The sequence below is a fragment of the Poecilia reticulata genome, chromosome 6, assembly GCF_904066995.2.
Source record: "Poecilia reticulata chromosome 6, P_reticulata-male-v2, whole genome shotgun sequence".
NCBI lineage: Eukaryota > Metazoa > Chordata > Actinopteri > Cyprinodontiformes > Poeciliidae > Poecilia > Poecilia reticulata.
In genome coordinates, this window is record NC_088835.1 from 9,353,499 (window position 1) to 9,377,523 (window position 24,025).

Below are 24,025 nucleotides of genomic sequence, written 5' to 3' on the forward strand. Positions count from 1 at the left end.
TTCCAAGTAAATAAAATATTTATTTCATAATTTCACACTTCGATTTTGATTATCATCTAAATACTTACATACTTGTACAAACAGAAAAATAGAAACTTTTTAAACTACTTAACAAAATTAATCGAGCTTACAGTACAGCTTGATAACTGGTATCAACTGGAACGTATGCATAATTGAAATAAAGCAGATTTATTTGTAAATTCCCTGGGGAGACGACATTTGTTGTGAATTGGCGGCGTATAAATAAAACTGACTAGAATCGAATACATGATGTGATCTTATAGAGTTACCGTTTGTCGAATGTTCCTGTGGTTTAATCATTATAGACATATACCAGCACTGATGGCATTCAGTTTATTTCAGACTCTGATGTCTGTATGAAGCACTGAGACGTTTCTTTGTAAACGATTAAGAAAAAATGCATGCAAACATGACAGGAAGTAGCTCCACAGAAAACGGTGTAGTAACGGTGCCAGAGAGCAACACAAAAAACACCGAGCGGCAGCGGTGGCCGGGCTGCTGCCAGTCGGGCGTCTTTTGAACTGGGACAAAAATTAAGACTGCTTTTCACAGCGTTTCACAGGTTTTCAGAAAGTGTTCAGGTGGAAAATTGTTCAAAATAGTTGTAATTAAAAACTTGTACATTTTAATAAAATGCTGTGCCCTTCCATTCCTTTGTTTTGAAATGCCTAGAATCTGTAAGCCAAAGCTTATTTGTATAACTCATTTCACCAACGACACAGCTCACAATAAAAACATAACGCAGTAACCGATTATGAAACAAGCAAAATGTGACATTTTGTCAAATACCGTCATCAAAATCATGAAGAAAATGTTCATCAAATTTGTTGATCAATAATCCCTTTATTGCTAATCAAAAGTGACTCTTAAACAGGTGGGTTTAAAGGAACTCAGTGTTTCAGCAGCTTTGTAGTTTTCTGGAAGTTTGTTCCAGATTAATGGTGCTCAGAAGCTGAATGTTCCTTCTCCATGTTTGGTTCTGGTTCTACGTAGTGGGATTGTAAAACAGAAATCCCAGTGTAACTTTATGTTAAATGATAAGGTGATTAAGAAAAGATCATACACTTCACCTGTGGACGCACAGCCTAAACACCAAAAAAATGCTTTCAAATACACCTAGAATCGTCTTGTCTTTCATGGAAACCTCAGAGGGTTCTGGGCTTCTGATCTGCTCTGGTTGTCATGCCAACCTGAACCAAGGCTTAGAAAGTTTCCTCTCCTGTTGTTTAGTATCCACTTTAACCAGATGCCAGAGGAAACACACGCATTTGGATCAAAGTTTTCCCTGTCCATACGTCGTGTGGAGTAATGTAGCGCGGCTCCCTGCCCCACATGTTGCTGCACACTTGTAATCAGCCGGCTGGAAGAAAAACCACTACTACACTGTTTCCTCGCATACAAAAAAGGCAAAGTTGTCAGTTTTGGAAAAAAGTCTGGTGACAAAAAAAAAACAGACTTTTCCAATTAAGGTAAAACTATTTCAAACCTACAGACTACTAAAGACATTTGCTTTTATTGGCAATGTAAAAGAGAACCAGTTCTTAATGATCTCACCGGGGTAAAAAAAAAAACACAAAACGTTAATTAAATAATTAATTAAATAACCAGCTAAATTATGATTGTTATTCTTGTGACCCTATCCTGAGCAGGACATTAAAAATGAGTGATTTTCTACATAGCAAGCATTTATTTAAGTTACCAAGTGTCAACAAACTAAATATTAAAGGAATGTAATCTTTTTCACTATAATGGTTTTATTTTACCAGCAGTGGGAATGTTTTTGCTTTGCTGTTTTAAATTAAACCTGTAGATTATGTTTTGCATTTTTGTTTTAAATCTTTGTAGTAATGTGTTTAAATTGTGCTATCCCCATTGCTGAGTCACAGTAAATAAATACAAAAATACATTTCACAAAACGTTGTGCTTGATTTTAAAAACAATTGTTGCGTGAAACAATTTTGCCTTTCGCCCTTACGCCCTAAAATCAACTAAATCTCCTCTGCATTGGCGTTAACTCGTGTTTGACGTGTCTTTATTAACGCTTCTGAAAGCGACGCTGGCGAGACGTATGTGGATCTGCTGCATGAGCTGCATTAGTTTGAGTCTGAACACGGCGCCAGTCCGGCACAATGTGGCTGACTCCTGAGGGGGGCTGCTGCCAAAAGTGGCTTCAGTGAGGGCGCGTCCCTCCCAGGCTGGGTTGTCCACTCTGAGCTCTGCTGTCGAGCAGGTCCATCGTTTCTAGCCTCTGCTCTGCTCCTCTTCCTCCTGGTGCTCTTTTGAAATCCTGTGAGGAAAGAAAAGACAACAAAGTGAGTTTGTTTCTGCTTTTTTTATTTCGTCTCTCCTCTAATTATTATTATTATTATTTTTTAAAAGATGAATTCATTTGCAAATTATCCAGTAATCAGAAAGCTTGAAAATGTGGTTTTTGAAATTTCTGGATTGTTAAAGTTGAAGCTGGCCAAGAGGATTACAACACGTGTGCCAACATTTTTTTTTCTGCATTTTCACAAAAGTTTATTTTTTTTTACTTTAAATTATAGGAGAAAAATTAATGTGAAGTTTCTAAAGTCCTTACTGAGAATAAATGAGGTTAAATACGTTTTAAATTAGGTAAAATTAAGCAGTAGGATGTAGAAAACGGTTTACATCGTAAACATATAATAAAAACTTTTAACTAAAATTCTTCTAAAAAGTAGAAATGGTTGAGTTTTGTTTGTTCTTTAAATTAAATCAAATATTCGTCACTTAGATAAGCATAATTTCCAACAATAATTATTGCATTTTTTGTCATAAATAAATACAAATTAAATGTTATTTAACTGACCCTTTTTTTTTCTTGTTTTTTTTACAGACAAAGGAATACATTACTTTTTTAAAGACTGAATTGTGGACTGAGAGGAAAAAATTCTGACATTTTTGCTTATTTTCTTAAACATTAGAATCACGACTATTTACATGATAAAGTCTAAATAGAGTTAATTAAAGGGGAAAAGTGATTTTTTTTGTTTGTCATGGTGAAATAAAATTTAACATTTTACATGTTTCTATATCTTATACATTATAAGGACACAGGAATTTTCCCCTTTTTACTTTTCTATTATTCAGTCAAAAACAGAAGAAAAATCAAGATAGGATTATATACGAAAGACAAAATCTAATATTTTACTACTTTTTTTTTACTAATGTTTTGTAATTTTACATATAATGAAGTATCTGTTTTAAAATAGGCACATAGGCTTCTTAAATTTGAATTTATGTTCTGGAAGTCTTTTTCTCCACAGTTTACCCGAAACAAAAACTAGAAGATTTAATCAGAAGCAATATAGATATAAAAAAAAACAAAACAAAAAAGGTGTGTTTTTAAAACTCAGCAGTATTTAGCTGGGAAAGAGCTTCTCTGTCTGGGCTCAGGGTTAAACAATAATGTTCGGATGCAATCAGAAATCCGGATCATGAAGGACCTGCTCCTTACGCCTTTCACGGAGCGCTACATCACCATTATCTAAAATATAATGTATATATGTATATATAGAATCCCCCTTCTGCGCATGCCTCATCTCCTCCATTTTGTTTTTTGAGAGCTTTTGCTGCACATGCAACCATTTCATGAAGCCCGAGCATTCCTGCACGATTTGTACGACTTCTCCGATCGGATCGCGCCGAAAACCCGACATCACGTGAGCGCACAAACGGGTCTGAGGTCCAAGCCGAAACCAGAGCGCAGCACCGATGCAAACACCAAACCCTCCACTCCTGTGTGCACAGAAAGCTGTTTTTATTTATTTTATCTTTTAAAAGTTTCCTTTTCCTCCACTCATCTACTTCCCTGAATGTCTCAGAGGCTCAGAGAGCAGAAACCGACGGTCACACTTGACTGCCTGTGGGTGACGAGCTGGGGTCAAAGGTCAGGCTGTGTTAATAGGATGTGATGTGCTGCCCTGGGACCTGGCTCCCACGAGGGATCCCCCCTCCCGCCTGCTCCCTAATCGGTAATAGTTAATGTGTTCGTAATCTTTACCTTCTTAAAGCAAACAGCGGCGGAGAAGTGAATGGGCCCGCTTAGCCTCCCATGTAACACTTTTGACCCCAGGGTCACGGCCTTTGTTCCCCGCTCGATGGGGGAGTGCCCCCAAAGGTCTCGAGCGTAATAGAGAAGTTGTTTAGACACGTGCAGGGCTTAACCGAGACCACCTCACACACACGCACGTATACACACACACACACACACACACTACGCGCTCCTGTTTCTAGAAAGTATATTGTGGAACCCGGTGTCATGAAGGGAGGCTTGTGGTTTGCTTTCATCTTGTCCTGAGTTAGTCGGTTAGGAGAAGCTCTCCGATCATAGATGCTGACCACTTCCTGTTTCCCCTCCGATGGCGTTTTGATGTTTTGTTTAAAATTAGAAATGCAGATGTTGTTTGTTGTTGTGGATCGCTTATCGTCTGCTGGGTAGGGTTTTTTTTTTCTTCGCGTTACTAGAAAAATATCTGAAAGTTTCTGACCTGAGTGAAAAATGTTGTTTATTTCACTTAAATATGTGTTTGGCGTTTTCTCCCTGATGGAAAAGTGAGGGAAAAAAATGAATAACAACGAGCTAATAGTCTGTTCACAAGTTGTAGTTTTTGTTCAAATTATTTTTTTCCTAAAAGTGATTATTTATTTTTATTTTTAAATTTTCAATATTTGTAATATTCTTTGGGTCTGTCTATAAAGATATGGAATAATTCGATTGATGCAGATTTATTTTGCTTTTTTGGTGGGAATAAATTATATTTTTTACTAGAATATTGCAGATAAATTGCGGGCTATTTCACAGCTTTGTCTGCCATCTTGTTTTATGTTCACAATCAGGTAAATGTGATTGGTGGATTTTTGTTTGTTTATTTATTTGTAAAAGAAGCAACTCCCATCTTTAGTTTAATGTTTTCTTTACTGAGTATTTTCATTTGTTTGACTTTTCCAAAAAATTTCACTCCAAAGCAAAAAGCGAAAAAGTAACTATAAAAACTGAAAGTTGCACACAAAAAAATTCATCAATTGGACTCCTTAATTCTTCTGAAAATAAAAAAAAAATTACTCTATTCTCCAGGATTATGATAAATGAAAGATGTCTAAATTGGGCATAATAAATAAATTGGATGAGCATCAGAGGGCTGAAGTAAAAGGAGCGCCGCGGTGGGAGCTGGCACCGCACCAAAACCCAAAACCGTATCCTCAGATGAACTTTACGCTGCTGCAAAGTGCAAGCCTGCACACCCAGCAAAACACCCACAAAGTTTCCCGCTGCAAGCCGCCATCGTTTAATCCTGGAGTTTTTCAGGCATATTCTCTTTCATCATCCCTCTTTTCATTTCATTTCATTTTTTTCCCCTCCTCCAAATGAAGTTCCCCAACATATACACACATGACGGCTTTATACATCAAGACCATAATAAAGTCAGTGGTTTTTCAATTGGCTAAAACGCATGGCGAGATGTGACGTGGAACCGGGGCTCCTTTTTCTAAAAGCTGGGGATATAGCTGGTGCCGGCGTTGGGAGTCCGAATTGAGCTCGAAGGGGGAGAGGACTGGGAAAAAAACCAAACGAACTGCAACGTTTTCTTTCAAAAGAAAAACCCAAAACAACTCATTCGCCTCCCGTTCCACCCTGGTGTGCAATCGCAGAAAGAGACTGAGCAAACAAGAAGTACGAAGGGAGGCGTTGGGATTTTCGTAGTCAGAAAGGAGAACCGGAGGAAAACCAGAGGCGGTGGGTGTGCGCAGAAGCCAGCAACCCCCTCTTTTTTTTTTTTTTTGCAAAACGGTAGCAGCCATGTTTGAAAAACCTCCTCAAGCCCCTGTAAAGAGCTCGGCGCCCTCCAAACACCGACATGGAAAGTTTTCACAGCGTAAAAAGAGTAAGAAAAAGTTGAACCCCCACCTTTTCTTTTTTTTTCCTCCCATTGTCTCTGCTAGGCATGCAGTCCCCGCTCGCCCTCCTCAACTCCCCAGCCAGCAGTTTAGAAAGCAGAAATGAAATCAGAATAGTTCCTCTGTAACAGACTCTCTCTCTGTTTTGTTTTGGGTTTTTTTTAACATGTCCTTTTTCCTCTCCGTATAGAATCTGCTCTGGTTCGAGGCCAAAGGGAAAGGATAGGGGGTGGGGAGTGAAAAAAGAAGAAGAAGAAGGAAAAAGTTTGAGCCACGAGCTCTGCCCTTTTCGCAGTGGTTTTAGAAGCGGAGCAAAAACTGGCAGGAAGTTGTTGTACAATAGCGTTACAGTAATCTGCCACAAAACGGGGAGAAAAAGCCTATCGAGGAGAGAAGGTGGCAGGAAAAAGAAGCAGAAGAGAGGAGGGAGGGCTAGCATGTGTGAGAGAGCAAAGAATAATCAATACAATCTAAGATGGTGGAAGCAGCCCAAGCGCTCCCCCCTTTTTCTGCTCCTTCCTGCGCCTCACCTACTCTTCATGTAAATTAGAACATGAAATCCATTTAAGCAAACCTGCTCTTCTGTTTCAGAAGGGGCCGACCAGCATCTCTTTCTCTAAAGAGAGAGAGAGAAACACAATTCGGTTCATTTTCTATAAACTTTTTAAGCTTTGGTAGGCGACAGGGCAGCTGGGGAGAAAAGGTCTCTGCGGGAAATACAGGAAAAATAAATCAGAACTATCAATGTTTTGTGCCAGAATAGGTTTCGAGGGTTCAAGCTTTGCAGCAGAGGGTGTGTGTGTGTGTGTGTGTGTGTGTGTGTGTGTGTGTGTGTGTGTGTGTGTGTGTGTGTGTGTGTGTGTGCGCGTGCGTGCGTGCGTGTGTGTGTGTGTGGGCGTGTGGAGGGGGGGGGGGGTGTGTATGAAAAGGAGGAGGCTCCCTTCCAGGTTACTGAAATTTTCATTCTCCATGCTTGTGCTCTTCTGTTATTTTTTTTTCTTTTTTTTTTTGTCCTCCATCCCATGAATCCGTTCGTTCGTTCGTTCGTTCGCTCGCTCGCTAGGGCTGCTTCACGTGTTTGTTTTTCCTGCCAGCAAAAGTACGAGCGAGGACCTCCCATCGGTGTGTGTGTGTGGGGGGGGGTGTGCGTGCGTGCGTGTGTGTGTGTGTGTGCATGCGTGCGTGCGTGAGTGTGTGTGTGTGCGTGTGTGTTTTTTTAAGCAACTAGAACTGCACCGTAGCGAGACAGGAAGTTAATAATTTAACGAGCTCTCAGAAGAAGCGTTGCATATTTCAGATTTCCTTTCAGCTGTGCGTCTTTTTTTCTCTTCCCCTTCTCTCTCTCCCCTCCGTTTATTTATGTTCGTTGCTTTTTCTTTTTCTTATTTCCCCCTTCACTAGCTGATGTACAGTAAGGCAGAGGTACTGTATGGAGGACCCCAGTGGGAGCAGGAGCCACTGCGCCTGCGCGCTGCTGGAGAGTTGTTTCTCCACCTCTACCCCTCCCACATTCAGATCTCTCTCTCTCATTTCTCTCTCTCTCCCCCTTCCTACCTCCTCCTCAATTCAAATACAGTTCCTCGCCGTGTTGGACATGTGATGAAAAAGTGACGGCTTCGCGCGCTCCGCTACGCCTTCTATTTCATCATCAGCAACACCCCCCCTCTTCACTACGCGTTCACTGTCTCCTCCTCTCCCTCTCTCTCTCTTTTTCTCTCTCTCTGTCTCTTTTTCACCCCCCCCCTGTCTTTCTTCTTCCCCGTTTCGTTTGCTCCCCTCTTTCTGCTCCAGCCTCACGCAAGGGGGAGACTGAAGCTCTGCGAGGGGAAAAGAGAGAGAGGAAAAAAAGTGCTGCTATTTCTACAGTCAGGGCCTCCCCACAGCCCACCCTTCCATAGACGGAGCTGCTTTTTCTTTTTTTCTTTTCTTTTTTTTCACTCACTACTAGCTGGATTTTAACCCTCTGCTTCCAACTAGCTGCACAGCAGCAGTTCTGCAAAACCTGGCAACAAGTTGATATTCCAGGGGCCTTTTCTCTGACTTTTGCTGCATAGATTTTTTTGCGTCTTTCTTTGGATTTTCTCGCCCTTTTGCTGTTGAATTTCTTTTTTTCACTTAGAAAGAACAAAATATTCTAACTTTGTTGGGGATTTTTTTTTGCCCCCCCTCTCCGCTTACGGTTTTTGAGTCGAATTCATTCGCTTCTGGTTTTCTTTTGAATGGATTTTTAATTTTTTTAAATCTTTTTCCTTTTCGGCGGCCTGGTGCGTGGGGACCAGAGGGCAGGGAGGGGGGCACGAGGGATGAAATTTCTCGGCTGGATGGGAAAGCCGGGGCGCCATTTCGGGTAACCTGCTTGCGGTAGGCTTGCGGTCTGGATGACCACACAGTGGATTTCAGTGAGGAGAACGCGGCCTGTGTGGCCGGAAGGCGGCTGCTGCACGTTTCAGTGTTTCTAAACACCCGTCCGCCATCGCCACTTTTGACCCGCATGAACTTCCGTACCGTGTTTGTTTTTTCGCTCAGCTTTTTGCCCCCCTCTTGTTTCCTTCCCGTGTCTTGCCGTTTGTCTCTCCCTCTCTCTCGCTCTCTCTCCGTCCGTCTATCTCTCTCTCTCCCCGCTTCACGCCGACTGAAAGGGAACGAGTGGAGAGCTGAGCCGAAGCGCTTTCTGGGACAGGTGCCAACTCCAGACAAAAGAAAATTTTAAACTCAACAGCAGAGGGAAAACGTTCCGAGTCGGAAAACAATCTTTGAATAGTTGCATCGGAATATCTGGTGTTTGCACGTTGCGCCCCCTTGCATGTACAAATTGTTCCTCTGTGATTGTGTATTTCTGTGTGTGTGTGCGCAGTGTTGAAACTAAACGTTTCAGCAGTAAACTAAATACTTTGACACTTTTCTGATTCGGAGTGAAGGCATCTGATTTGGGGCGTGATGAGGGGAGCGCGGCGGTCAGAAAAGCTGCATTATTCATGCCGAGACTGGGATTCGGAGCGCCTGTGCCATTTGCATGCATCAGACATGCCGTGCGCCTGTTTGCTAACATTCCTCACTGAAAGACTTGTTAACCGGGGCGGACGGGGCCGAGCCGGAGCCCCTCCGACCACCGTGTGGCGGCCTCTCGTCGTGTCGGGCCTCGCGCCGCCGGCCCAGACCGGACTGTCCGCCGTAGAGGAGATGGGCTAGCTGTCGCTAAGGTGGGTGGGGGGGTGGCAGCCAAGGCTCAAAGGTGGGACTGACCCCAAGAGCTGCAGCCGGAACTGAAGGCTGAGCTGGAAGTGGGACAGTCTGATGGAAGGGGCAGAGGGGCTCCTGGGTCGGGGGGATCACTTGGTACCTGAAGAAGCTCTGACCCGGAGCTCATGGCTCTCTCCTCTTCTTAACAGGAGGTACGGATCTACGTCGAGGAGAACTGGACGGAAATTCATCCCCTGAACAAACATTCACCTTCTTGCTCTCTGGAGCCTGTGAGTATTTATTTTATTTTTATTTCACGCACATATTCTTGCAGAGTTTCGACACCAGTTCTTTTGCAACAGCAAACTTTTGATGCTTTTTTAATTTTTAATTTTTATTTTATTCAATTCAAACTTTCTTAACTCTTGCGGGCCCGTTTCTGTCTGAAATGCCGCTTTTAAACACACAAAAGAACCAACAGAACTGAGAAAAATTTCAATCTGAATTTATTTTTGTGTTCTGAAACTAAATGACAGAATTTTGGGGGGGGGGGGGAAATAGCAGCGCGCCAACAAAAGTAATCAGTGGCTCTTGGATTGCAGTTGGTGGGGATCAGTGAATAAGCGGAGGGCCATAGTTGTGGAGGAATTTCATTCGAGGGATGCGGTTCGAGCTTCGGATGCAGTGTACACAGACAAGGACATAATGTACTGATCGGTTCGAACCGCTTCCGGCTCTTTGGAGCGAAATGTTTATCAGAAAATTTACTAAAATTTGCTCTGTAGTGAAAATATCTGTATATCAATCACATAAACACCAGATTTGTGTGTGTATTGGTGCGTGGGTGTGTGCGTGCGTGTGTGTGGATAGGTAGGTTGGGTTGGATTGATTGGTAGATCCTTATCTGAATTTTTGAATACAAAAATAAATTATATTTATCTCTCAGCATCAGCAAAATCACGTTGAAACTGATTCCTCTGTAAAAGAAAAAAAAATTTAGAAATGCTAGTATTTTTTTTAAAACTGAGTCATAGATATTGCTAAGCAACTGCAACGCAAAAATAAATTTTAAGACAATTTTGCAGATTTTTTGTAAAGTGTACATTATGCTAATTTGAACCTGACATATTTTTCGCTGAATTTTGTTTTGCAAAAACAAATACACTTAAAATCTAAATTGTAGCGTTATTACCTATCCCACCTGGTTTGTAAGTCGATTAATAGATATAAATGAACCAAAATGTCAAATTAAAAAAAAAAAAAATGTTATATCCCTGCATCTTTTCTATTCCTGTGAATCGTCTCTATCCGCCCCTTCCTGCCCTGTGATTCTCTAACAAGCTCCCAAGTTGTCGTGCTGCCGAACAGAAGAGGGCATTCTTGAAGGACAAACCTGACTGTGACGTCACTCAGGGCTTTTTTGGGGGGGATGATTGAAGCTCTTCGTACGTGCGGTCGAGTTAAATGCATTTCAGCGCTAGCTTCTGCTGAAGTAGCTCGTGGGCAGATATCTCGGGCTGGCAGAGCATGGCATCTCACCACCCCTCGGGCCTTTTGTGGCAGTGGATGGCAGGATTCCAGATGATGGTTGCATGTAGAGAGGCAGATGGCAGGGTGCTGAGGCGCCTCTTTTGTCAGAGTCCACCTGAGTACGAGGACGGCTTCGACAGAGCCGACGCAGACGCATTTCTTTTTTTTTTCTCTCGCACGAAAGCTAACTTCGGATTAATCACAGCTAGGAATACGCACGCGTCGGCGGCGCACGCACAAAACACAAGTTCACAGGCAAACTCTTATGTTCAGCAGTGAGTATTTTCCCTTGATTGACTGGTTGTGTTAATGCCATTAGTTGTTTCTTTTAAAACAACTAGATGATTTTTTTTTTTTTAAAGAAAATCTTCTTCTTTGCACCGTTTCAGGGTGTGAATCCAGTGCTTCGTGTGTCGGCCATTTTACGGTTTTTCTTTATTAAATCCGCAGAATGGCTTTCACAGATTGCAACAGATCCTTTTTTGCTAATCTTATAATTATTTGGGAGTTTTAAATAAGAATTTTTTGTATTACACAGCACACACATTGCAAAAAATAGACAGAAATATTTTTGCACTTGAACTTGAACTTGAGGTCGTCTTTAACCTTGAACTTGACCATGGAGTTGTGTCTAAATTTGTGAGTTTTTTTAGAATGTGCAATTTGCAGAAAGCAAACATTATGAAATAAAAAGAAACAATAATGATCTGAATGTAACAAAACGAATAGGATTGAGCGAAAAGAATAAAACTAAAAAAGAGTTGCTGAAAATCGACATGAATTAAAATAATTTATCTGCGTTCGTTTAATTCTGTCAAGTTACATTTCTGAATCACGATACAACGTTTTTCTTTTTTTTATTTTAACAAATTGTAATAGCGGATTCTTGTTTTAATTTATTTATTTATTTATTTATTTTTTGCAGTATATTTTTAAATGCAGATATAATTTTCACCAGGTGCCTAATTTAAATGAAAAATTATTTTTGCTGGAATTCCTTTAGTCTTCCTCACTTTAGAGTTATTTATTTGGGAGAGTGTGTGTCCTTTTGTGCTTGTGTGTGTGTGTGTGTGTGTGTGTGTGTGTGTGTGTGTGTGTGTGTGTGTGTGTGTGTGTGTGTGTGTGTGTGTGTGTGTGTGTGTGTGTGTGTGTGTGTGAGGGTCGACTGGATTGCAAAGTGATTGGAGGCTCGTTGGGATTTTTTTTCTTTTTACAAATAATTATGTAATTATGTCATTGTGGATTTTTAGACATATATGTATATAAACGTATATGTACACACACACACACACACACACACACAAGATAAATGTATTTCTGTTGTGAAATTTTTCAAATATTTATGTATCAGAGTGAGAAGGGTTTAATTTTATATCCTCACTTTTTAACCATCTAAATTATTTTTTGAAAGCAAAGAAAGCCAAAGAAAAAAAATTCTTCAAATAGATATGGCCTCACAGCACAAGTAATTAATTAGACAATAATGCTGATTCCAGATTAAAATGTGCTGAAACCAGTGGGGGGGGGAACACAAATTCACTCAGCAGGTGAAATAAAAGACGAGTTTAATTTCCAAAGCATTACTGACTGGTGAATCTAGGATAGGTCACATGTGGCGTAGCGTCTGTGCGTTTCTGCCCGTGTGTTCGAACCAGCGCCTCTGACCGAAAAAAGCCGCCATAGCTCTGCTGTGTTGGTTTAATGGATAAAGTGGGATGATTATTACTCATAAGCAGCGAACTCCTTTATGAGTTTGCTGCCTTCAATTTGCTCCTGCCTAATATTAAACCAAAGTGAAGTTGTGAACAGGGGGCCCAATCAACACATTGTTTAAATGTGTGAATTTTGACATGCTAGCAAAGCTTCTGTTTTTTTTTTTCTTTTTTAAAGTGAAGAATCTTTACTGTGCTACTTTAAATGCAGAACAAAAACTAAGAAACTGCAGTTTCTGATTGAATTTTTATCACTATTTAATTCATTTGACTTTTAATGATACACCTTTGCTGCAAACGATGAATAATTAACCAGAAGTAACATAAAATGGGTAATTTTTGCATGCTGTCATTGAACTTGAGTAAATTAAGAATAAAATATGTATTTAGAAGATCCCATTTGTACATTTGAATTCAGACAAAGAGAATACACAATGAAGCTAGCAGGGGGGAAAAAGCCTAAAATAGAAGGCTTAAAACCAAAACCATCCTGCAGAACTTTCTGACACCTTTTTGTTTTGCCATATAGAAGCTGCTACATCTGATGTAATGCAATTTTGTTTTTAAACCAGAGATTGTTAAACCCCAATGTGAAGCTAAAGTTCGAACGTCTTTCGCTCCAGCCCCCTCTGATCAGGTCTGCATGGTGGAGACTAACTAGTCTCCCTCTCCCTCGCCTTCCCTCCTGCACTGGGAACATGGGGAGAGCGGATGAGTGGATCTACAGTGGCCACTAAAGGCTGAGGCAGACACTCGCATGAGGCTGCTCCTGATGTAGTGCCGGCCCGGTCTGAATGGAGGGGAGGGCGGCAGGACGGCCAGGCCGAGGCGCTCCGCACGCCAACCCACTAACAAAGCACTCCACGTTCGACGTCGCTTTTATGGCTTAGTTATTTCAGAGGATAACGCCAGGATTTATACATTGGTTTAACTTTTTCATAAATGCTGGCTATGCTGTTTTATTTTTTTATTTTTATTTTTTTTACCCATACATGGAAGCCATTAGCCCCGGTGGCTGCTGGGGGATTGGCTGTTTTATTCCCCTCGTGTTAATCAGGATGCCAGCTGGGAGTGTCACATGTAATTTATCCTGAAAACCGCAGTAACTCCGCAGAGACGGTCCACGCGGTCATAATGACATAATATTGGACTGGGGGAGAGTTTCAGGGTGACGGATGATGTGGATTTTCCTTCCCCATACCTATTCCTCTTTTCCTCCATACGCTCTGAAACTAGACCTGTGTGACTTTCAAATGGCTGCTTTGCATCATGGCCTCCTTGACTTAAGAGAGGTCAAGGCTTTTTTTCTGTCGTTCTTATTTCACCCCTTCTCAAATTTATGCTGATTATGTGACCCACTAAATAAAGACTGCGCATTTAAGCAATGTTTGGGACTTCTAATCAAGCCGCTTCTCTGCTCTTATGACGATTGTTTTCAGATGCGCGTGATCTGTAACGTCACAGGTCTGCGCCTCTCAGCGCTCGTCGCCCGGACAGATACTTGCTTTATGTACCTGCCAGGGAAAGCGATATTCCAGATAAAACCTGAGCTGCACCCGCTCAACTCTTCTCTCTTCCAGAACTCGTATATTTCCCCAGCTTCTTGGCCTCCGTTGTCGCCAAGGCAATTTAGTTAGAGGGAGAAAAATTGCAAAATCAGCAACATATTTCCACATGAAGGTAAAATTGGAAGTGTTGAAAAGGCTCGCCTGCAACTCCTCAGCTATGAAAATACTGTTTAACTGCTGGCCCCCGCCCCCGCCCGGTTCATTTCAACTCCATCATTCTGCTACTAGTTCATCAGCGAAGAACTAAATGATCTTGGCTACTTTTGGAGAAATGCACAAGTTCTGGCTTTGCTATTGCAGCTCATTCTTATAGTGGTTTTTCACTGATTTCCACCGTCAGTGAAAAACGGTGATAGCTCCACTACTGGACAACAACCTTTGTTGGTCCTGCCATGGTAAGAAGGCATGACCAAACAACTAGCTAGCTAGATAGCTATGTACATAGATAGCTATCTAGATAGCTATTTATGTGTATTGCTATCTGTGTAGCTAGCTATCTAGATAGTAGTTAGATATCTAGCTAGTTAAGTTTTCACTACCTAGACAGCTAGCTATCTAGCTGTCTAGCTAGCTAGCTAGTTGTAATTGCAGTTTTTGCAAGATAATATTTTTGCTAGCTATCTAGCAATCTAATTAGTATCTAACTAAATGCAAAAACTAGCTAGATTTTTTCTGTTGAATCTAACTCCATGTACAATTCATTGATTTTTTTTGGGATGTTATCTTCTGCAGTGTGTTAAGACTGTGTGTTAATGTTTCTACTGAGGGGTCACTAAAGTCTAAATCTAGGGTTTTGGGATCAACATAAATTTGTAATAAAAAAAAGACTTATTAAAATGTTCTCACCATAAAGGCCCAAATAATTAAAATATTTCTCTTTATTGGTCCTTCTCACTCAACACCCCACCTTCATATTTCTCTGACACCAAACAAGAAACCCGTTCTGCTCAGAACATGCATCAAGAAAAAGCTGGAAGAACTCCAAAACTTTAGTTTTGAATGATGTAATTTTGTTTGTGCACTTCTGGGAAAGAGAACACATTCTTCTGCTCTTGTGGAGCATCTATAAAGTACTCCAGTGGTTGTTAATTGTTGGTCTTTTTGAACGTTTTTATGTTTGTTTTTATCATCTGGAAGGTGACGTTGACCTTCAAGTGTGTAACAGAAACCTAGCATTGCAGGGAACCAGGGAAGATGGTCAGAGTTAATAATAAGGCTGTTGATGCAAAGAACTAGTTGAAGAGGCTGCAAATGCCTTGAAGCTGACTGAATGGCTTAGGTCAGGGGTCAACAACCTTCACAATGCAAATAGACATTTTTACCCTCATTCTCATTAAGTAACATTTTACTAGAGAAACAAAACCGGCATGATCTTTCAGAAATGGTTGCTCATCAGCTTCATTAGTTTTAACAATTAAATTAATTCTACAATTGAATAAAAATATTAAAAAAACATTCAAAATAAAGTTTTCAGCCTAGTGACTAAAAGAAAAGCCAAAGCAACATTATTTCTTATTAGTGTTATTTTTATGCTGTTATTTCTAAATGCTATGCAAATATAGCATAAATATACTGCTAGTAGTGATATTTGTTATTATCCTTATGTTCAAAAACACTGCTCAGTTTTATATCACTTTTGTCAAATGTTAAGGTTCACCCACTGTGGAGGGACTAAAGCAACCTGTGGCTCTTTGAATTTTACACAACGGCTCTTAAAAATTTTGGCTGAAATGATTAAGAGCTTTTACGTATAGATATAATAACAAATGCACATTCTAGCAGTTTTTAATGGTATCATTTAACATTTTTTTGTAACAGAAGGAAACTAAGAGCACCAGTAATATTTTCACATTATTTTCCACAAATTTTAACATGCCGTGGAAAGAAATGTATGGATTGAACACCTCTGAGCTAAACAGTCACACCAGGAACTGGTGGATCTGGAGCGAAACTTGGTATCTGATGTTCCAAACACGTTCTTCATCCAATCATTTTGCAAAGACATGTGGTCAAAAAAGTCTCCGTGAACTGGTTAAGGTCTTGTTGTGAGAAAGGTTTTTTCTTTTTCTTCATAAACTCATAAATTGCACATGAGCGTTGCTGTAAACATATCAAACCCACAGGGGGTCAGTGGAGCGCAAAGCTAAAGCCTGTGTCAGCCAATCAGATTGTGCCAGTACAACAACTTCCTGTTAGGAATCAAACATGGCAGCAGGAAGTTCATATGTGTGAATAGATAGACTTATAGGCTGAGCTACTTTTAAACTGCTTATTAGAATATAAAGTCAATAAGATACAAGGGTAAATAATTATGTGAATATGTTGGTGCATTATTTATCGCAGACTGTAATGTGCAAGATCCTAAATATTTGTTTTCTTGTGTTTTCTCAACTCTCCACTTTGATGAATTATTAGTGAATTTAACAGAGTTTTCATGTGGATGAAAGGCCCAAATGCATAAAAATGTATTTGTTTTGTCAAATATTCAGCCATGTGTGGACTTGACCTAAAACACACTCAAACAGAAAACTAGTTGACTCAGTTTCTGTTTTTTGGTTGTTGTTTTTTTTTTAACTGTGAACTCTTTGTGTCAGCCTGTCACAAAAAGTACCATAAAAGTGCAGCAACTTGTGATTGTAATAGAGAACGGGTCAGGAGGTGCAAGTAAAGGTGCTGTAATTTATGTTTTTTGTACAGTACCCTGTGATACATTAACCAAAAATACTGCAGATTATTCCCTCTGCTCATAGAGCAGACCAGGCTCCGTGAGTCACCAACATGCGTGCACATAAAAACAGCACACCCACACTCACAGCGAGCGCACAGATCGGACATGAATCTCCCCTCCACGGGCTGGAGGAGTTGGGTTACTCATGAGCACACAAACATGCGCTGGCAGCGATCCAAGCCGGTGCCTGTAATTACAAATGTTGGAGACAAAATATAAAGGGACGAGTCCCCGGCAATGTCCCGCGCAGAGATTAGCGTCCTTGTACAGAATTATCACCCCTTGGCAGCTGCCAAAAACGAGTGCAGCCTTTTAATTGGCAGGGGGGGGGAGGGGGGGTCTTCCTTGGGTCTGCTGGAGGACGGTGCTAGTGTCTCGTTTTGTCCTCCATCACGCTCTTTTTTTTGTTTGTTTGTTTTTTTGTGGTTGTTGTCTTCTGCAGCCTGAGATTCAGATGGATGACTAACCAGCTCTGCTGTTTCTCATGACGCTACACCTCCACATGGCCGCGTTGGCTCTCCGCGCACGAGATCGGCGTGTACGTTAACGCCGCGCAGGCCCGCACGTGGTCCGCGATGTGCAAACCGGGTCATGGTGTGCTGTGTATGCAGTGAGGCAGTTATTATGCTCACAAGTACACGCAGATGCTCCGCTTCTCCCACGCACATGACACCGCAGGCTTTCAGCGAACCGAGCATGCCAGTTGCGCGTGCGCGTCTACCCAGCGAGTGGGTGATTCTGGGCAAGGCCAAGGCCGGGGCCGGCATGTCGGTGTCGGGTGAGCATACGGCACCGACAGTGGCGCACAGGGGCCAGCAGCGTGTTGCGTGTTCGGCTAATGAGGTTCCACTGCAGGGCCAAGCTATGGGGCGAGCTTATTAGTAAACAGGCCACGAAGAAGAAGAAGAAGACCCTGCAGCCCCTCCGCTCCTGCCCGGAGGCTCTCTAACACATTGTTGTGCCGATCAGATTTCTGCTCATCCTTCTTGGTTTTTTTAGCATCTCTTTTTTTGCACTGCGAGCTGTCATTTGATTTTTCTCTCTCCCTCTTGCAGGTTGTGGGATGGAGTTCCAGCCTCTGGCGCTAATATTTTACCAACAAGCAACGAAGTCAAAGGCAGCATTGTAAGTACCGTTATGGCACTATAAATTTGATTCACTGTACAGTTTGGATTAGAGATGCACCATTCAGGCACTTCCTGGCCAATACTAACTGTTTAGCTTTTTATTTGTATCTTATGTGCTGCATCCACATCCCCCCCCCAATGGCCTGTAAGACAAAACAGGAAATGTTTGGAATTCAGCACGAAATTAAAGAAATTAATCTGCATTACCGCGTCAAAGCATTTACCTGATCTCATCTTGGATTCTGGTGTTTTGAAAAACATGTTACCCTTGCATGAGGAAAATTTAGTGGAACGTTAAGTCTACATCTTTTGCTGCAGTGCTTCTATGAATAGAGCATGTGTATTGGGATAAAAGGCGTGGAGTTCAACTGTGTTGCAGTGGGGAATGTTACTTTTGCCTTGTTTTCACTGCATTTTTTTCACATATATATATTTAAGGATCAGTAGACCATCTGGGAATGAAATTTCAATAATTTACAAGAACCCCTAAAGGGACAGAAAGCTATTAGCCTAGTTAATCTGAAAGTAGGCCATAGTGACAGTTTCAGTTTTAGTTTTAAGCATCTGGCATGCCAAGGTGAGTGCAGCATCACTCACAAGCGTTCCATGAGATTAAGGGTGCATTCGCACCAGCCCTGTTTGGGTCGCTTTAATTAAAGTCTGGGTTGTTTGCATGGAAAGTCCGGTTTGTGAACACTTATGGGAAAGCCGAGATCGCTCCAAAAGTAGGGAATGGACTGTGACACAAGACATCCTGGGTAAACACAACCAAAACAATGGCTTGTGCAAGACTTAGACCAATTCCAAATCTGCTAAAATCTGATGCTACTCCATTTTTGTTTACGCTTTGCGAAGGAGAAAGTTGCGCTCATGTCTTCTCCTGAGGTCTTTGTGTTGTTTCCTTCAGTGGGTTTTGCTGCAGCACCACCACAGGTGAGGGGTGTGAACAGGTTTCTTCAAAGGATTTGGTTCATGTGAAGCAGGAAAGCATACCGCACCAGGCGATAACAGATATTGCCCATTTTGATTCCCAATCAAACAAAGTCTAAAACCAAACCCAATCGATTATCAGGTGTGAAAATATTTAAAGTAACATGATTTGACTGCTGATGTTTGAGTTGCAGCTGCTCCCCATCTCTGGTTGACTGATCGGTGCACCTCTAGTCAGGATAAATTGAAATTTATCAAAATGTCTCCCTGTTGTTTTGTCTCGCGTTTAATTTATTCAGATAATGTCAGCGATACGATTTTGTCCATCTTTCATTTGTTATGCACACGGCGTCTCACGGCTTTGTTTACTCTTACTTCCTTTCTCTTTGTGCGCTTGTATTAGATTAAAATCATAACGTCTGCGGCTTTATTCCATTTTAAAAAACTCAAGCAGGTCCCAGTGGCTTATTAGTGGAGTACATTAAGAAACACAAACAAACATAATCTTCACGATAAAACGCTTTCAGGCTAATCTTTACTGTCCGCCAGGCGTACAGTGGAAGTCCTCTCTCTCTGTGCCCGGGCCCGGATCTGTGAGAAAATGGCTTCCACTCTTGTGCCTTCCAGCACTCAGCTCCCCTCACCGCCATTTTGTGCAATCGCTGCCAAAGTAGTCAGGTAGTTGGACGAGAGGGACGGAGAGGAGCGGAGGAAAAGAGGCTGCAACTGGACGCCGGGTTGAGGAGCGAATTAAAATAAACGGAGAGGAGTCGCAGGAAGCGTTAACCATCTCTCTCTCTCTTTTTCTTTTTCTTTTTTGTTTGTTTCTTACAGAGAGTTGTTTCACTTCTGTTCTGGCTGACTAGATGGTTAAAAAACAACTCTTTTTGTCCAAAAAGCTGGCCTCCGTCAGCTGTTCTTTATCACATGAGCCAAAGCTGCTTCCCACCGCCCCTCCGCCGTGCATTATTTGCCCGCGTTTTCCTTCAGCTTGTTTGCTCGTGGTTCTCTAAATAAACACGCGTCGCCGGCCCTTTTACCTGTTTTCAGCCTGAGCGCCCGCCGCTGTTGCTGTGGCTGCATCATATGAACTCGGTAACCCTCCCGACCCCGGCCCCGCCTCGCAACCTCTGACTACATCAACTATCTGGAATCCTGTATGCGCCAGGCATTTGATTACATGTGCAGATGTTATGAAGATCCTCCTCTCATCTGACCCTTAAGACCACAGATACCAGATATCTAGATGTGTCTGATGAGGCTTTTTTTTTTACTTTGCTCATTTCACCTGAAAAAAGCAAATGAATTTGCGTTTATCAATAAAGACAATTAGATAAAGTCTTTATTGTTTTGCTAATTTGAACTCTTCGTGTTCCCATAAATCTGAATCAGTCCAATTCAGATTTACACTAGCTGACCAGATCTCCTTTTCCCTTTAGTTGATTGCTTTGTTTTCACGTTTTACACAAGTTAGAGCAAACAAGCTACTCTTCATGGAGGTTGAAACTTTTACCCGTTTTCATTTGCAGAGCAGCTTGAGCTCACTCAGATCGGATGGAGGTCGATTGATGGACATCAATTTTTAAAATATTGTTTTAGATCCCTGACCTGATTTCAATCCAATCTAATTTGAAGCGTCCCAGCAAAAACAAAAAAAACAAAAACATTTTTCAAAACTATGATGCTTCCGCCACAATTTCTCAGTGTTTTTTTCCACAAATACAGTTTTCCATGTATGCCAAAAACATTGGTTTAGTCCCGTCTAAATAGAGCATCTTTTTCCACGTTATAACAGCAGAATGTCTTCCCATGGCTTTCTTTTAACAATAGTTGCATTTATAAAACACAAAATCTTACCAAGTGTTTTTTTTTTCCTCACTAGTTTCTTGTGAAAATATCTTCGGTTACACATTGAAACAAGACAGGTAACTTTTCAGCAGGTTATAGGAACTTGTTTTAAGTCATTAATTCTTAAAAATAGATTTTTTTTAAAAGTACTAGTTCCACTTTCCACTGGCAGAATTTTCACTTACAACATGGAGGAAAATGTCTTGCTCTCAGTGGAAAAAATCAGCCTGTTAATTGATTTCATGTAATTATTGACTTCAACCTCGCTCAAAATGTTGGTTTTCCTCTATTTCAATTTATTTGCACTAGACACTACACAAAGCGAGACTCTTCTTTACAAACTAGGCGATCAAAAGGCAACTGGTGGGTTTTATTCAGGACACTGGAGTAAAACGGGCTGAATGAATGCTGCATCTTTTGAGATTTTTTTTTTTTCTTTTTTACAGCCCACACATTTTTAAAATGCACCGTTCTGTGCCTGTCACATTAAAATCCCAACCAGGCACGCTGAAGTTTGCAGCTGCAACACGGCAAAGTTCACAGGGTGCGAATACGTTTGCGAGACTCGAAGTTATGCCATATGTATAAATACGTACGCACTGTCTCAAATTTAGACTCTAATTTAGAGTCTAGCTGCAGAACATAGCAGAAATCCCCCCTCCTCATTCCTCCTTGTCAGTAATAGGCAGCCTATTTAGGCCTGTCACAGACGAGCTCTCATTGCGACAGGCAGCCAGTCAGTCAGGAGCTCCGTTAACAGTGCAGCATGCACTCTGTCCCCTTTGGCTGCTCCCTCCTTAATCTGCCCATGTGTTTGCATATAGGACAGAGCGGCGTCCATATTGTGTTTGCGGAATGAATTATTAAATGCCGTTGCATAAGCATGGCCAGTTTCTGGGGCATATCGCTCCAGCATCTATCCAGAGACTAAAGCATGAATACATTCAGACAGCCTAGACCTCTTGGAAGTGATACGGCGGAGCTGGCCGGCCCGCGTTTGTTTATGGTTATATAGAGCAGATGGCCGTGCAACATGGTCACATATCACACGCTGACTGCGGTGTGAGCGCCACGGCACGCTCAAAGCACTTTTAGGCTGAAACGTGGCCTCCACTTGAAGAGGGGGAGATTTGAAGCCACAGAAACGCATCGCAGTTTGTTTGGTTTTTTTTTCACGATTCTGTGTCTCTTTATCGGAGAACTTTACTGTACGTTCGCTTTCATTCTGGCAGTTGTCGCGAAAAACTGCACATCCGCTAATAACCGCTGCCAAATCCAGGTTTTTGGTTCTAACTGCAGCTAACTGGGCTTTATTTACGGCCGCAGCTTTCAGCTAGAACTGCTGACTTAACTCCGCTGTTGCCTGGAAGAAACAACCTCTCAAAGGTTACGGGTCTCTCCCTCCCATCTGTAAGTCGAAGTTCAAATCCATGTGTCCCGCTCTCTAAATATAGCTGGCAGCAGATGCAGCCTGATGAGGCGCTGGTTAAGTTGAAGGGAGAGAGATGTCTGTAGACTGGGTGAAGCAAAAGGACTGTAGACCTGTGGTAATGGCCGGAGACCCAACAGGTGGATTACAGCACGAGGCTCACCAAGATCAGTGCTGAAATATGCTAAAGAAATTGAGATGATTGCTGACATGACGACTATGGATGTTAAAAAATGTATAAATGTGGAGGAAAAGAGATACCTGGTTTTGTTTGTTCATCAAAAGACTGACATATTGGGTCAAAACTTGGACAAAAAGCATTTGTGAGCAGCAGTTTCAGTTTTCTCACAGGCTCTGGCTTTGGTTTAGGTCCGGGCTTTGGCTAGGCCATTTCAACACATTAGCAGGCTTTGATTCCAACCCTTTCCATTCAAGCTTGGCTGTATGTTCTTGGTTGTTGTCTTGCAAGAAGGTGAGCTTCCACCTCAGTCAGGTATTTTGCATCTTGTGACAGGTTTTCCTGCCCTAGCAAAGGAAATCCCTTCCCCCTAATAGGTTTTACATTTACTTCCAGGTTAGGGTTAGGCTTAGCGTGGTTTTATTGTGTTTTCACACCTCTTAGTCCGGTGGCTCCGGTTGATTGGGGTCCAAAGTTTCAACCTTTGTTACATTTTCAGCTGCTGTGAACCAAACTCTTTGAAAAACCTGTTTACCGTGTCGCCTGTGATGGCGCTGCACTAAGAACTACTGAAGGAAACACAAAAACTTCAGAAGAAGACATGAGCTAAGTTTCTTTTCAAACAAGTGAGAATGCTTTTCAACAAACATGGAGTAGAGTCGGATTTTAGCGGTTACAGGAATTCACTGTTGTCTTTGGTAAAACATCATCAGCCATTTTTTCCTCTAGGGCTACATTTGCTTGTTTGTTTTGGTTGTTTTTACCCAGAATTCCCTTTACGATGGTCCACTTCCTGCTTTCGAACCACACCAGATTTCACGTTAATCAGTTTACATTTTTAAGCAAATCAGAGTTTGCTTCCCAAAACGAACCGGATTTCGTAGACAAACGAACTAGAGTTCAATTGCTAAGCTAAACAGGGTTGGTGTGAATACAACCCTTGTGTTAACTTGGAACACAAGAATCATAGCTTCATCCTGGTTCTCTCACTGAAGGATGCAGTTCATAAAAATAAGTTTCTAAGTCTCTCCTGAAGCAATGTCTTCCAAAATGTGACGTCTAAACCTAAACAAAGCCGCTTCTTTGCCGACCTGAGTCTCCCGCCTGTGCACATGCAAACCCCTCTCTGCTCTTCCACGCACGTAACGTCAAATACTGCATGTGTGAGAAATGAGAGGCAGCTGGCAAGGTTGGACTGAGTGGTCTGAGCAACCCCTGCTGCGCACCCTGTCATTACAATGATTAGGGTCACATTTTTACACTAAAAGATGGGGCTGCAAGGCTGCAAGGCTGGGGATCAGCTAAGTCTGCCTAATCCCCGCCCTCTTCTCCCAGCATGTTTTCATGGCTCTGCCGGGGGCGGAGTGGAGAGCTAAATCACCAGGGGACAGTTTATCCTGACAGGCAAACACACAAAGAGCGTTACGAGCTTGTGTGCTCGCGCGCTACCTCGCTCCGTCACACACGTCAGGACACATGTTGATCGGCAGCAACGAACTCGCAGGTGAAACCCGAGCTCAGACGTGTAGGTGAAGCTGCAACGCACAATCGGACGGCGTGCGTGCTCCCGTAAAAAAAACTCTTGTTCTGTATATCGCACACGCTCTCACATGGTTTGCAAGCCTAATATCTGCCTCATGCAAAGGTGACGGCGAGGTCAGCCTGTCTGACTTTGAGCAGAATCCCCCTGCGGCTTGCCTCAGCCATTGCCCCTGGCATGTGTAACAGAACCTGCCCACACCCCCCACACCTCTCCTCCGCCCCCCAGCTCCTATCCTGCCTCCTCCTGCTGCCTGCCCCTTGGCCCTGGTATAAATAGATGGCGGGTCTGGGCAGAGGCGGGGGGGTGCACAGT

General features: G+C 42.1%; 2 long non-coding RNA genes across 2 annotated transcripts in view; one reads left to right on the plus strand and one right to left on the minus strand.

Moving 5' to 3' along the window:
* Positions 1-7,614, minus strand: LOC145551941 (uncharacterized). Its single transcript, XR_014087827.1, has 2 exons — positions 5,951-7,614; positions 1-2,308 (listed from the first exon to the last, which is right to left on the minus strand). It is a non-coding gene; the product is annotated as an uncharacterized LOC145551941 (long non-coding RNA).
* LOC103465914 (uncharacterized) overlaps positions 5,828-24,025 on the plus strand; it is a 26,455-nt gene continuing 8,257 nt past the window's right edge. Inside the window, exons 1-3 of the long non-coding RNA XR_001776701.2 lie at positions 5,828-5,927; positions 9,330-9,410; positions 17,714-17,783. This is a non-coding gene — a long non-coding RNA (uncharacterized LOC103465914). The remainder of the gene's footprint in view (positions 5,928-9,329; positions 9,411-17,713; positions 17,784-24,025) is intronic.